This window comes from Corvus moneduloides, chromosome 12 (genome assembly GCF_009650955.1).
Source record: "Corvus moneduloides isolate bCorMon1 chromosome 12, bCorMon1.pri, whole genome shotgun sequence".
NCBI lineage: Eukaryota > Metazoa > Chordata > Aves > Passeriformes > Corvidae > Corvus > Corvus moneduloides.
Window position 1 is genome coordinate 1750424 of NC_045487.1, and position 14427 is coordinate 1764850.

Sequence of the window (14427 nt, forward strand, 5' to 3'; positions counted from 1 at the left end):
GCCTTTCCCATGGTCCTGGAGTCAAGTCCCAGAGTGGGAAAATCACTGCAAAACCAACAGAGCCTTGGAGAGCATGGAAGGATGCCAAAGAGAGGGATGGGAACAACTCGCAATTCCAAGTGCCAGAGGAGACAACGAGACATAACAGAGCTTTGTTTGGGAGGGGGATTTCTTTAGGGAAGAGGGGAGAAGGCTGGACAGGGAGCTGGGGGAATCTGAGTCCATCCCACATCCAATCCAGCACTCCAATAATTTCAGTGGAAGCCAAAAATCTTTTCATATCCAACCACCACATTTTGGGGCAGAAAGCTGCCTGTCCAGACAAAGTCCTGGAGCAGTTCATTCCAAGTGCTGGGAGCTTAACTGGGATGGTGCTGCAGCAGCAAAATGTTCTGAGACTGGGAAACCTTCCTGCCTCATACAGAGGGATTGCCCTTGGGAATTTCAAGGAGGTTCCAGAGAAATCCCAAATCCCTGCAGGGATTCCTGCACTGAGTCCCTCCCCTGGAGACCCACAGGCTGCTCAGACACCTCCAGGAGAGCCTGGAATTTGCATCCTCTCATGCCCCGTGTCCTGGGAACTCCTGATGCTCACACAGATCCCACACCACCTGCTTTAGGACATTCCAGGTGCCTTTCCATGGCTATTCTGGGATGATCAGCTCAGGTTTGGTGTCTGCCTCAGCTGCCTGAGGTGAGGCAGGTGAATCCGCGCTTCACCTGCCAAGGAGCTTCCACTGGGAGCAAAGAGAGGCTGAGCCAGAGAATTCCCCACTGTAACAGCAAGGCAAAAACCCCTCTGGAGTGCAGTGACCTCGGAGTGAACTTCACTGGGAGAAAAACCAGGGATGGAGCTGCCAGGGAGAGGAGGGCACAGGCAGAAAGCAGCAGGAATTCTGCAAGGAACGTCCACAAAAGGGGTTTGGGGTGACCAAACCAGCAGGGCATGGGTGCCCTTTATCCCAGCAGGATGTGCCAGCAGCAAAGTATCCAACGGATTGTGCTGGCTCACAGAATTCATGGAAAGGCCACGGGCAGGCAGGGAAACCTTCCACTATCCCAGACTGCTCCAAGCCCCATCCAGCCTTGGACACTGCCAGGGATCCAGGGGCAGCCACAGCTTCTCTGGGCACCCTGTGCCAGGGCCTGCCCACCCTCAGAGGGAACAATTCCCTCCCAATATCCCATCACCAGTGGGAAGCCATTCCCTTTTATCCTGTCACTCCAGATCTCTCCCTGAAAAGTTTCCCTGCTCTGGAGAGCAGGATCCAAGCAGCTGGAAGAGCTGAACCCCATGGAAAGAGCAGCTCCAGCCCCCCCCATCACCACAGCCACCCTCCCTCCCTGCATTTCCCCTGCTGCCATTCCAGGGTTGCCATTCCAGCATTGCCATTCCAGGGTTGCCATTCCAGCATTGCCATTCCAGCATTGCCATTCCAGCGCTGCCATTCCAGGGCTGCCATTCCAGGGCTGCCATTCCAGCATTGCCATTCCAGCATTGCCATTCCAGGGCTGCCATTCCAGGGCTGCCATTCCAGGGCTGCCATTCCAGCATTGCCATTCCAGCATTGCCATTCCAGCATTGCCATTCCAGCATTGCCATTGCAGGGCTGCCATTCCAGGATTGCCATTCCAGGGCTGCCATTCCAGGGCTGCCATTCCAGCATTGCCATTCCAGGGCTGCCATTCCAGCATTGCCATTCCAGCATTGCCATTCCAGGGTTGCCATTCCAGGATTGCCATTCCAGGATTGCCATTCCAGCGTTGCCATTCCAGCGTTGCCATTCCAGCATTGCCATTCCAGCATTGCCATTCCAGGATTGCCATTCCAGGATTGCCATTCCAGCGTTGCCATTCCAGGGTTGCCATTCCAGCATTGCCATTCCAGCGTTGCCATTCCAGCATTGCCATTCCAGGGTTGCCATTCCAGGATTGCCATTCCAGGATTGCCATTCCAGCGTTGCCATTCCAGCATTGCCATTCCAGGATTGCCATTCCAGGGTTGCCATTCCAGGATTGCCATTCCAGTGTTGCCATTCCAGCGTTGCCATTCCAGGGTTGCCATTCCAGGATTGCCATTCCAGGATTGCCATTCCAGGGCTGTGCCGGGCTGCCACAAGAACCGGGATCTGTTTTCCATGCACCTGATGCCGGAGATGTTGGACCTTTCCTTCCCTCCCCTCCGACGGCTCCTCACAGCCAGCAGGACACGGCAGGGACAACACGGCTGCACAGGCACATTCCAGCAATTCCAGAAGGAACTGGAGCCCAGCTGGAAAACACAGCTCAGAAACTCCAAAGGCTGAGCCTATCCGGAGGCAGCGCCGCGATTTTTACGACAATCCAAAGCTTTGCTTGGGAAAAGCTCTGGGCTGGGGTTTGGAGCTGCCTGGAGCTGCCACTGGCACCTCCAACCCCACCAGCTGGACCAGTTTTCCCTGAGCCATCGGATATCCCTGCTCCAAACCCGTGCCCGTGGGATGATCAGTCACCATCCAGAGGCTGCTCCACCCCATCAGGATTGAGCGCGCTTTCCAAACCTCTTTCATCCTCCCCGTTTGTCCCGGTGAACTCCGTGCTTCCCCCCTAGCAGCAGGAATTTCCTGCTTCCTGAGGCAGCAGTAAATGCTTAAATATCCCAAATGAGGTGCTGGGCTTCTCCTCAGATTTTGGGGAATGTGTGCCTGGATTCTGGAAGAGCTGCCCCCACCACCACCACATCCCTCCTGGTTTTCCCTCCATCCTCACCCTGGTGCATTTTAAATTCATTTTTGGCAACAAAATCCCAGCATTTTTCTTGGTACCAGCAAATATTGCTATGTTGGAGAGAATTCCCAGTTCAGCAGGAGACAATTCCCAGTTCAGCAGGAGAGAATTCCCAGTTCAGCACAAGATAATTCCCAGTTCAGCAGGATTTCATGGAGCTCAAGAACAAATTCACTTTCCTTTCTTTCCTTCCATTTTTTTTCCAGAGAAATAGAAATCTTTCTCCCTGTTGCTGCTCTCCTTCTAATTCCTAATTGGACAAGGCAGGTTCTTTCCTATTTCCAACAGGGCTCTGCGAAATGATGAGATCCATTAAATTTCCAAGGGGAAAAAAAAAGCCTCTGAGCCTTCTCCGCCGACTTCCAAACCCTCCCAGGGAACGCACGGGCTCCGGGCGGGGTAATTTCGTTTGGGGTAATTCACTTGTGCTAATTTCCTGGAAGTCTTGCAGGATAGATGATTCCATTTTTGGGTGGTTTTCCACATAAATTCGGGATTTGTTTCCCTCAGAGCAATATTTAAGTGTAAAATATCTCCAGAGGGAGCAGAGGGGTTTTTTTTCGGTTTTGGATTGCGGGAACAACGTGACCTAGTGGAAGGTGGAGTTGGAACAGATCAATTTTAACCAAATTCCAATCCAAACCATTCCATGATTCTGGGGATCCAATCCCTGGCTCGATCATTGCTGTGTTTTGGAGCTAACAGGGGGCTGTTATCCCAAAAAACCTCTCAAACCACTGCCCCAACTTCCCCCAAAGTCCGGAGTGCTTGGAATTGGAATTCCGATCAATCTGGGCGACTCCGTTCCCGTAAACTGCTCCAAACTGGAAAACGAGGGTTCTGTAAATCACCCATGAGTGGTGAGAAGGCTGAATATTGGAAGGGAGAACATCAGGAATTGGGGATGGGTTCATTAGAGATATTTGGGATATACGCTCCAAATAGGGAGCAAGAGCACGAAAACTTCAGCCCTCAAAGCCAAATGAAACCCATGCCTGGGGAAAGGAGATCCCATAATTCCAATCAGGGGAGATCCCATAATTCCAACTGGGGAGATCCCTAATTCCAGTCAGGGAGATCCCATAATTCCAACCGGGGACATCCCGTAATGCCAGTCAGGGGAGATCCCATAATTCCAATTGGGGAGATCCCATAATTCCAATCAGGGGAGATCCCATAATTCCAATTGGGGAGATCCCTAATTCCAATCAGGAGAGATCCCATAATTCCAGTTGGGGAGATCCCATAATTCCAGTCCTCACAGCTGGACCCAAAGAGCTCACCAGTCCCCCGGCAGAAGGAGCAGGGATTGGGATGGATCCTGGAGCCTCCTCTCCTAGCAGAACAGCTCCTCACACTTCCACAGCCCTCTGCTTTTCCACCCTGGATTCTCTTCCTCGCCATAACCCCGCTTCCAGGCCGGCACCAGGGAAATCTCTCCCCTTTGTTTTTTTCAGGATGAGCCACTGCCCTACGAATCCCAGCTGGCCCCAAGCTCCGTTGGAATTTGGTTTCACCTCCAGGTGGAGCAGGGCTGCTGTGGAGGCCTCAGTCCTGCTGTCCCTTCCCGGATTCAGCCTCCACCGAATCCCACATCGGGAAAATCCCAACCCAACCCTGAATCCCAACCCAACCCTGAATCCCAAATGTCACCACTGGAGCCATCGTTTGTTGGGACACATGGACAGAGACCAAGAAGTCCTCGAGCCTTGGTGCCCACCACCATCCTGGGATGTTCTGCAAGGGACCGGATTTTGGGATATCCGAGGGATGCAGGTCTGGAGCATCTTTCCCACAGCAGCAGGAAGGTTTTGGGCTTTCCTGGAGAAAGCCTCTCACTCCAGGGGGGATTTTCGCGCTCCAAGAGGCAGAATTTGGAAGCTGCTCGCAAGCCAGGAAGGGAAAATTACAATGCAGGATCAGGGAGGAGAGGAGGAAAACCTGGATCCAAAGCCACCCTCCTCACTTCCAGGAAGGCAACTGGGAGGACGCAGTGTGGAAAGGAACCTCCCAAAATAACGGGAATTTAATGCTAAGCAGAACAGCCGCCCGCAGACAGACTTAATCACCGCGAAGGGAGGGAAGGTCATTAAACAAACAGCACAATCCAAAGTGTTGATTTTGGGGCTAGATCCAGCTATCAGCTCCTCAGGAGAGCAAATAAACCTCGGGAATTGCACGGCCAAAAGATCCCTGGAGCGCTGAGACAAAGGGAAAACCCCAAAGCCGAGCCTTGGCTGACACACGAGGTCCGTAAGGGCTCTTGCACGGGGATGGGGGCAGGGCTGGGAAGGGAGTGGGGATTTCCACGGCACTTGATGGGCATTTTTCTTCCCTGATTCCATATTTTTCTGCACCATAGTCCCAATTCCACCATGAAAAATGTTCATGTGGATTGTGGTTGGTGGAACAATCCCTGGCCAAGAGCTGCTCCTGGGCTGCTGCTTCCCTAAAATTGTGATTCCCAGTGGTTCGGCTGCTCCGGTGTTCCCATCAACCTTTCCCAACCCTGCAGTATAAACTGGGATATAACTTTTTATCTCCCTCCTCCTGTTTTCCTTCTGTCCAGCTTTGCTTTCGGAACAGATGATCCAGGGATCAGGGCTCACTAAGGAGTTTCCCGTTCCTCTTGCCGGCACAAGGAAACCAGGGCAGAAAGAGCACAAAATGTTCAGCTTTTCCATAAATCCAATATCCTGGGAGGCTCTAATTGGCGTGGTGGGATCCTCCCACTGAGCTTGATGGGAATTCTCTGCATGGAAGTTGTCCCTGAAACTTGTGGGACCATAAAATGGGAATTCACCTCGTGCTTTTGACCTTGAATCCCTCTCCAGCCTCCTGGATGAGGAGTTTCCCTGGTTTTACAGGAATAAAGCTGGATAAAACCTCTGGAATGACCTTTTCTGTCACACCTACGTTTTGCAAAGCGGGGGGGGGGGGGGGGGGGGGGATTTTCCTGAACAAGCAAAGATCCCTTACAGGGATTTAGGAGCGGAAACGATACAGAATTGCTGTGGAGCCTCTGGAGGGAGGATTTTCATGGAGCAATCACTTGGAATAAATCATCCTCTTGGAATCACACCTCTGGACCACAGAGATGCCCAGATGCCAACTCACACACTCAGCAGAAGTAAAGAAATCAAAATCAGAGCTACAAACCCCGGGAAAAATCCCCCAAGAATCAACGGGGATGTGAATCCGCCTCTGGAGCCGCTTTTGGAAGGATTCCCTGGAGCTCCCCATGCCAGCAAAAGCTCTGCTGGGCTCTCCTGATTTCCCTGAGTCATCAGACAGTCAAGCAAACATCAGGAATTCCTGTCCAACTCCGGAGCAGATCCTGATAAAGCCATTTGCTCCACACAGGAATCAACCCCGGCCCAGACGAATTCCCGCTCCCCAAACAATCCCGACGATTAGCGCTGATTAATGGGGCCGCCAGAGGCTCATTCATCACCAGTAACTCACAACATCTTTTTCCACACCAGTTCCAACTCCCGGGGAGCTGGAAAGGGAAATGGTTCATTTCCATGGCTTTTTGTGCCTGTTCCCAAACACATCCAGGTTTGGGGTTTTTTTAGGGTTGCCCACAAGACCTGCCCAGGTCCAAAACCTCTGCACAGCACAGGATCCTCCATAAACCTCCATCTCTCTCCTGTATTTTTTTAAATCATGGAATCGCTTAGATTGGAATAGCCCTTGAGACTGAGTCCAAGCCATCATTCCCTGAGCACTGCCAAGGCCGCCGCTGACCACGTCCCCAAGTGCCACATCCACACGGCCTTGAAATCCCTGCAGGGATGGCAATTCCACCACTGCCAGGGTTGGACAACCTTTTCCATGCAGAGGTTCTCCCTAAAATCCAACCCAAACCTCCCCTGGCACACCTTGAGGCCGTTGCAGGAGCACCCCTTACTTGGAGGCTGCTCAGTGATACTCAACTTTTAGAGTTATTTGGTTTCCCCTTCCCCCCATTCTCTTTTTCCTGCAGGAAAGAAGTGCCATAAAATCCTGGATTTGCAAACCAGGCAGCCTGGGATGCTGGATTGGGAATGATACAGCACAAGGAAAAATGAGGTCGGATTTTGGGCTGCAAACACATCCTTCCACCCTGAAAACACAGAGAGTGTTCCCCACACGGGACCCTGAGCTCTCTCCTGGAGTGTCCAGGAAAACCTGGAAACAACGTCACACATCCAACCTCAATGGCCAAGATTCCACCTGAGGTATTCCCTGCTTCCCAAATGCAGGATTTGAGCGCTGACTTTCACGGGTTCCTACAGAGGAATTCTTTGGGAAGGTGCGGGATAATTCGGGCTCACCCTATAAAAGGCATCATATCCCAAGAACACGCAATCAACAGATCCAGAAACTGGGGAAGGACGGCTCACTCCTTATGGATGCAGGAATCAGGGAGCAGCCAGGGGGGCTGACAGCAACCAAGACCTCATAAGCAAAGTCCACAACATAGAAAATGTTCTCCACTGGGTCACCCGATTCACCAATCCAGGAAAAATTAAGGAGCTGTTTCCTTACCGTCCTCAGCAGGATCCACGCTCCGGTGGGAAGCAGCACTGCCTAGGATGGCCTCGGTGTTAATCCAGGCTCCTGCTCCAGTCCCAGCCCCTTGTCTGCCCCTGGACACCTTTGGGATGAATAAAAAACACTCATTAAGCCAATTTCTTCAGCAAACAGAAAGATCTGTGTTGCTGCTCCTCTGCTTTCCCACTTTTCTCTTTATCCAGGGATTTCAGCAATGGAACAGCAACAAGGCAAAGCACCCGAGGAATGTGAGGAGAAAAAGCTGCAAGGCAGAGCAAAAGTCCCTTGTGACAGTGGAACTGATCCCTGTCCTCCAGGAATGGGGCTGGGAAGGGTTTCCCAGCAAGTTGCACATCTGGGATGATGCTGTGGATGGAATTAGGGCTCCTCAGAGCTCCCAAAATTCCAGTTCTTGCCCCAAACACTTCCCATCATTCCAGTTCCTAGCCAGGCCCTTGGGAGGAGTGGTTCCTCCAGACCCACAGAGATGACCTAAGTGATGGAGACCCAAATTGTCCCACTCCAACACCATCTTCCCTGTGCTAAATGGGGGCGTTTCCCGGAGATCCGGCAACACCGAACCTCAGGAAAGGCAGGAATTTCCACCGAGTCCTCCTCATCCTCCCTTCCTCTCCGAACCCAAGTGGTGGAGCAGCCAGAGCCCAGGTTGAGGCACAGGCTGGGTGTCCCCTGTCCCCAGGCTCCCCATGGAAGGTCTGTCCATGGCCAGGGGCAGAACCTTTCCCAGCTCCCAGTGCAGCCAGCCATGGATCAGCTTTCCATGGAGCCACGGGGAGCGGCCATCATTCCTCTGACAGCTCCGGGGCCGTTTGCAGCCTGCTGGACTCGCCTCCTGTCACTGCAGATAGGAAAAAATCTCCAGTCATCCAAAAGTGGATTCCAGCAGCCCCTACAGGTAATTCCTCAACCTCGAGACAGGCCTGGAGAACGATCATTCCCTCTTTAATCCCCTAAAAACATCCATGGGAATGGCACGCAGGCTTCCCCCACACGTCTGCCCCTTGCCCTGGAGCCTCATCGCTCCCTGCTCGCAGTCGGACAGGCTGGAATCCCGGCTTTTCCGAGAGCTTAGTTCCAGGTCAACGAGCCCATGAAGAATAACTGGATGGAAGGAATGGCACATGCCATTCCCATGATGGGATGTGGCCAGAAGGGCTTCTCCTGGCTGATGCTGTCCTTGGGCCACGTTGTTCCTGCACCACTTGGATGCTGCCGCATCCCGGGAATGCAGCAGCTCATCCCAGCACTGGGAGCCCCTGGAAAGGAGCCCAACTGGTGGCTCTTCCCTCCTTTTCCCACCAATCCACATTTAGGTGCCAACAACAACGATTGTGCAACCTGGGATAGTGGGAATTGTCCCTTCCCACGGCAGGGGGTGGGATGGGATGAGATTTAAGGTCCCTTCCAGCCCAAACCATTCCAGGATTCTCCAATAATTTCTTTATAATATTTACAAATACTCTAGGGGGTTATGTTTATATTTCCCATTAATTTGGTGTTAAGGTCAATTATGCAGCAGGTAGAGACTGCCATGGTAGGAAAATTAAAGCTAATTAATTACTCATTAATTAATCCCTGCTCCAGACAAGCTCATGGGCAGGAGATTTTTCAGGAGAAAGTTTTGGCAAACAAAATTTTGAAAGTGTTTTATTCTTCTCCCTTTCGAACGATCAATTCACATAAATAACGGGAAGGAAGCACCTCCTAAAAAATTGGATACAGCTGTGGGTTTAGGGATTACAGTGTTGAAAACAAGGATCACAGGATACAAGGAAAGGGAAACCGGGCACCATTCCCCTCAGGAATCTCCTTAACTCTGCAGATGAGTTGCTGGAACGAGTCCAAGTGCCCCTAGAAATGTCCCTTTTCCCATCAATATTCACACAGGAGGATCAAGGGTTAATGGATTAAGGTTTCTCCTTCCAAAGCCTTTTTGGTGCCCACCACCCACTGGGTCCCCAACTTTAATTGTGCAGGATATTTCTCCCGCTTTTCCTCCATCCCTTAAGGATTTTCCTCGTCGTTCCCATCAATATCATGCACGTTCCTCCCAGGACTGGATCCATCCTCTGGTAGGACTAAACCAACACAAAGAGCCCTGCCCAGTTTGTTTGCACCCAATCCCAAGGGAAAAAAAGTAGGTCCTACAAAAATGAGGGAGGAGAGAAAGCATGACTCCAGCAGCTTTCATGGCATTCAGCCTGGCTGGAAACACTGAAGTTGCCTGGAGCCTCCCAAAAAGCGCTGGTCACGGATTTCCCAGATGTTGAAAGACCTGTATTTGTGAGTAACCACCAGACTCCACCAGCTCCTCCTGACCAAATTCTCCACACTGACATCATTCCACGCTGGCATCATCCTGAGAGAAAAACCACAGCATTCCTGGAGACCCAACAGAAACTCGACACATGGAATGCCTAATCCTAGAGTGGACTTCATCCCTGTTTCCCTATGAGTCATTTTCCATCCCACTGCCTGTCCAAAAATGGTTTTGTGTTGTTTCTTTATTAAAGGTTCTCTCAATGGCTTCATTGATGGCTGAAGAAAGGAGGGAATGAGGCAGGGATTGAGCATCCCAGGGATCTGCCACTGAGTCTGGCCTAATTAAACCCATCTGCTTAAACCCATCTGCTTGGGACCATCTGCCACCAGATCTGCTGCCGAAATCTGGGACAGTGTTGGAGTGGCAGGATGCAGAGCAGGCTTTGTGTTCTAAACCAAAGTTGTGTCACAAATAATAACAAAAAAAGAAGAGACATTCCTTAATTTTCCAGGAGTGACATGGGATGAAGGGATGGAGTTGTTTTGGTTGGCTGTCAAATCTCCAGTTTTTGGCACAAAAGGAAAGGCCCCGGGGCCTGTCTGGAAGAACCAACGGGAACTGGAAGAGAGCCATGAACCAACCCAAAAAAATGAAACTGGCTGGTTGAAATCCATAATCCAAAGGAAAAGCTGGATCCAGGCCTTGCCTGTGCAAGAGTCTGTGCAGAGCTTGGCACCAGCCCTGTGGGTGCAAAGCGGAAGGAGGAGAAAGCACCCAATTATTTAATAAATGTAATTAATTGCGCTCTTGGATCAATGTTCATCATCTCAGCAACTCAAGCCATGAACCCAAGGACCTGGGGCAGATCCCGATGGCAGCCGTGCCATGGAAGATCCCATTGGCCTGGCACGCGGTGGGACTCGCTGCTCCCATGAACACCGATAATCAGGGATCTAAAATGACAACATCCTCAATTCCCCTGCTTCAGAGAGCGGCTCTGTCTTCCCCAGCCTCAGCCAAACACAAGGAATGGGCTCCAGGCCGTGCATCTCCAGCCACGTCTCCATAAATCCGTGACAGGAGCAGGACAGCCAAGCCAGCTCCCGACCTCTCCGTGGCGCTGACAGGAGATTCCCAGAGCAAATGTTCCACGTTTGTCTTCAATTTGTTCTTCCACAAAAGGAGCAGAGGTCGAACCTGAGTTTCCCCAGGAGGGCGCATTTGTTGTCCAGATGTACCAAACGGGAAGGACTTTTCTGGGAGCAGAACGGACAAACAGATGCTCTGCAGGCCATTCCGACCTTCCCGCTGTCAGGAATGTGCCTTTTCCCTTGGGCTCGTGCATCAGGGATGGGGTTTGGGACCAGCAGAGCAGAGGTGTCTCATTCATACAGCACTTGGCTTGTATTGATGGAATCATGGAGTGGTTTGGGTTGGAAAAGATCTAGAAGATCCTCTTGTTCCAACTCCCATCCATGGGCAGGGACACCTTCCACTGTCCCAGGGTGATCCAAGCCCTGTCCAGCCTGGCCTTGGGCACTGCCAGGGATCCAGGGGCAGCCACAGCTTCTCTGGGCACCCTGTGCCAGGCTTCCCCCAGCTCACAGCCAGGAATTCCTTCCCAATATCCCATCTAAAACCTCCTCTCTTTCAGTTTACAAGCCCAAGGAATCTCATCCCAGAGCTTGAGCACCTTCACAAAGCCCTGTTCCCTGGGAGAAGGGTCCAAATCCTCCCACCTGTGAAGACAAGGAGAGGCAGAACCCTCTGAGCCTCCACCCTGCCCTCAGCCAGTGCTTTGGGGATGCTCCAGGTCCCACAGCAGGGAAGACACCCGTGGCAGCTCCATCCAGACCACACAACTCCCCCTGCGGCAAGCACTGGGCAAAATCTCAAACTGGGGGGGAAAAAACCCAACAGGGCCACGGCCTGGAGTCAAGGAGAGCCTGATCCAATGGCTCTGGAAGCTGCAACGAGTCCCAGTTGGTTCTGCCTTGTTTTCTTGGGCTAATTGCTTTCAGGCAGCCAAGAGCTGCACGTCCTGCACAGAGCCAAGCCTAAATCTGCTCCAATCCTGACTTACTCCAGAGCAAAAACCGTTCTTATCGTCACTCCAGCTGGGAATGTACAAGGTTCCACTGGGCTGAGGAGTGCAATCATCCTCAGAGCAAAGGCACTGCCCACCTGCCACCTCCTCTTGGTCCCACTAAGGGATCCAGCTTCTTAAACCTGGGGTTTTTTGGGGTTGAGCACCAGGTAAGAACAAAGATCTCCCTCCCAACGCTGAAATTATTGTGATTTGAAATTTATTACCCCAACGCAGGGCAAGTTAATTCCCCAGGACAGTCTGAGACACGCAAATATATCCATGATCTTTGCCATTTGCAGCACAGTGGAAAATTGCTAAGAAAAGTTCCCATTGTGTCGGGGATGCCACTCCAACCTCCTGGAATTTCTCTCTCCCTCCCTCCCCCTCGGCAGCTAAAAATGGCTCCAATCTCCCCAGAATGCTCGAGGTCAAACAGCGACGCTGGAGCTCAGCGAGGAAAGGGCTGAAGATGTTCAAGTGCACAGCTCATTGCTCCCTCCCGGGCTCGGGGAATGCAGTGTTCCTGATCCCTGCTCCAAGAGAGACGGATTCTCCAAGGGTGGAGATCCCTGAAGTGCAGAAGGCTGTAGGAATCCCCTCCAGACCCCAGATAACTCAGCATCAAGCTATGGGATAGGGGACATCCCTCATCCTTGACATCTCCAATCCTTCCCACCACCATGGAAGGTGGAAGAAGACCTTTCCCAATCCTCATGACTTTGAAGGCGCCTCCTTTGGACACTGTTCTCCCTCCTCCTCCCTCTGAGGGGAAAACACACACACACACGTCCAGATCCATGTGTTGATCCCAACCCCAGGAACGGAAGCCCTGACACAAGAATGAAAAACTGGGACAGTATTTCCATGGCTGGATGCCCAGAGTGGGACTCCTGGATCCATCTTCTGGCACGACAACAAGTGACCTGATTTCCTTACAAGCCACGAGAGCTCCCAGCAGTCTCCTCCTTAAACGGGTTCATGATTATCAGGATACCAAAGGAGAGATGGAACTCCAGGCTCCCTGCTTTGAGGGCCGTGAGTTTTCCCGAGATTTTCCTGCCTCAATTCCTCCTTCCCTCAGCTTTTAGGCTCCAGGAACGAAGTGGCAGCAGCAGGACGGGAGTCAGGCAAGACAAGAGAGAAGTGCAGCTCTCCTTGGATGGGCACTCGTCTCTCCCACTTTTCCCAACCACATCCCTCCTCCCGCCAATTCCTTGTGCCTTGGAGCAGCCGCATCCCTGTTTTGCCTCCGCCTCTCATCCAGCTTTTCCTCAGGAGGAAAGATGCAAAATCCAACCTCAGATCCTGAGAGGCTGCTGGAAAAACGCCCATTCCAGGGCAAACGGGGGCAACGGGGAGATTTCAGCTGGAACCATTGGATTCAGGGTTTCCCAGAGACAGCCAAAGGGTTTAATTTCTGTGTATTCATTAATTATCTCATTATTTCCAGGACCATGTGCTCCCTATTCCGATAGCAAAGGGACATCTGAGGTTGGTTAAACTGTTTGTAATGGGGCCATCTCCAGCTTTTTGGAATTTCCTGGTTGGCACCTGCCCAAATCAACACATTTTCCACGTAAAACACGAGTCCGAGGAGCTGCACTAAACAATTCCCTCGCTCAGCAATTCCTGTGGCACTGGCTTTGGGGACTTGACAGATTTTAGGGAAAAAAGTCCCAAGACTGAAAAACAAGCCCAAACTGTGAAATCTCTTTGATCCTTGCAGATGTCTGATGAGTGCAGGCAGGAAAAATAGTTTGGAGACTGGGGACATTTCCAACGAAGAGGAATTGTTGGGTTTTCCCTTCAACTTGTGGCTGACAGAAGCCATGGAAGAAGCCCCAGGGAGCAGCAGCGTCCCTTCCTGGATGCTGATTTAGGAAGCAACAGTCTGAAACCTCTTATCACATCTGGAGTAGAGGGGATTGTTGTGATAATTCCCAGGAATCTGCTGAGATGTTAGCGTGGATCACACCCTCCTTCCAGCCCTGAGAGCAGCTAAAAGGCATGGAAAAACGATCCTGGATCAGCCTGCCTCCATCCTTCCCAGCAAACACCTTCACCATCATTATCTACGTCACAGAATCCTGGGATAGGTCTGTTTGGACAGGACCACAATGGCTCATCTGGTCCAACCTCCCTGCCCGAGCCAGGTCATCCCGGAGCACTGGGTTGTGTCCAGATGGTTCTGGAATATCTCCAGAGATGGAGGCTCCACCACAAACCCAACAGCTGGGAGTGGTGGCACCATCACAAGCTGCAGCTTGTGACCACCTCTGTTGCTTCCTGGTCCCTCTGGAAGAGTTGGACAGGGAGGTTTCCTGGCATTTCGGACTTCTCCGAGGTTCACGGGTGGCCTGGAATATGACACAACATTGAGTTGTTAGCAAAGGCCAGGGATTTGGGCTGGAGTTCCTGGCTGGAAGTGCTGGATGTGTCACTTCTCCTCGGAGCAGAGCTGGCAGATCGGCACCGCTGGGGAAAAGCTGGGGGGGAAGGGAAGGAAATCCAACCCTTCCCCAAGTCACCTGTTTTCCTCATGCCAGCGCTGCCAGTCTCCCACGGAAAACCCAGCCTGCAGATTGAGCTGGTGCTAAATGGATTCCTCCCCACTCCTCCCTTCATTCCCACGCTCCTCGGCAACCCTGGAGCTGCCATTCCTGAAAATTTCACACCTAATTATTCATCATCCCTAACGAGCCCTCACCAGGCATCCACTGCTGGTCTGGAGCTGGTTTGAATCGGGCAG

At 51.9% G+C, this 14427-nt stretch overlaps 1 protein-coding gene across 3 annotated transcripts in view; it reads right to left on the reverse strand.

Annotated features, from left to right (window-relative positions):
* Nucleotides 1–14427, reverse strand: part of ZNF469 (zinc finger protein 469) — a 184453-nt gene that overhangs the window by 79286 nt on the left and 90740 nt on the right. For all 3 annotated transcript variants that reach the window (XM_032121746.1, XM_032121743.1, XM_032121744.1), the window contains one exon: nt 7300–7408. The gene's annotated coding sequence lies outside the window, so the exon portion shown is untranslated. The remainder of the gene's footprint in view (nt 1–7299; nt 7409–14427) is intronic.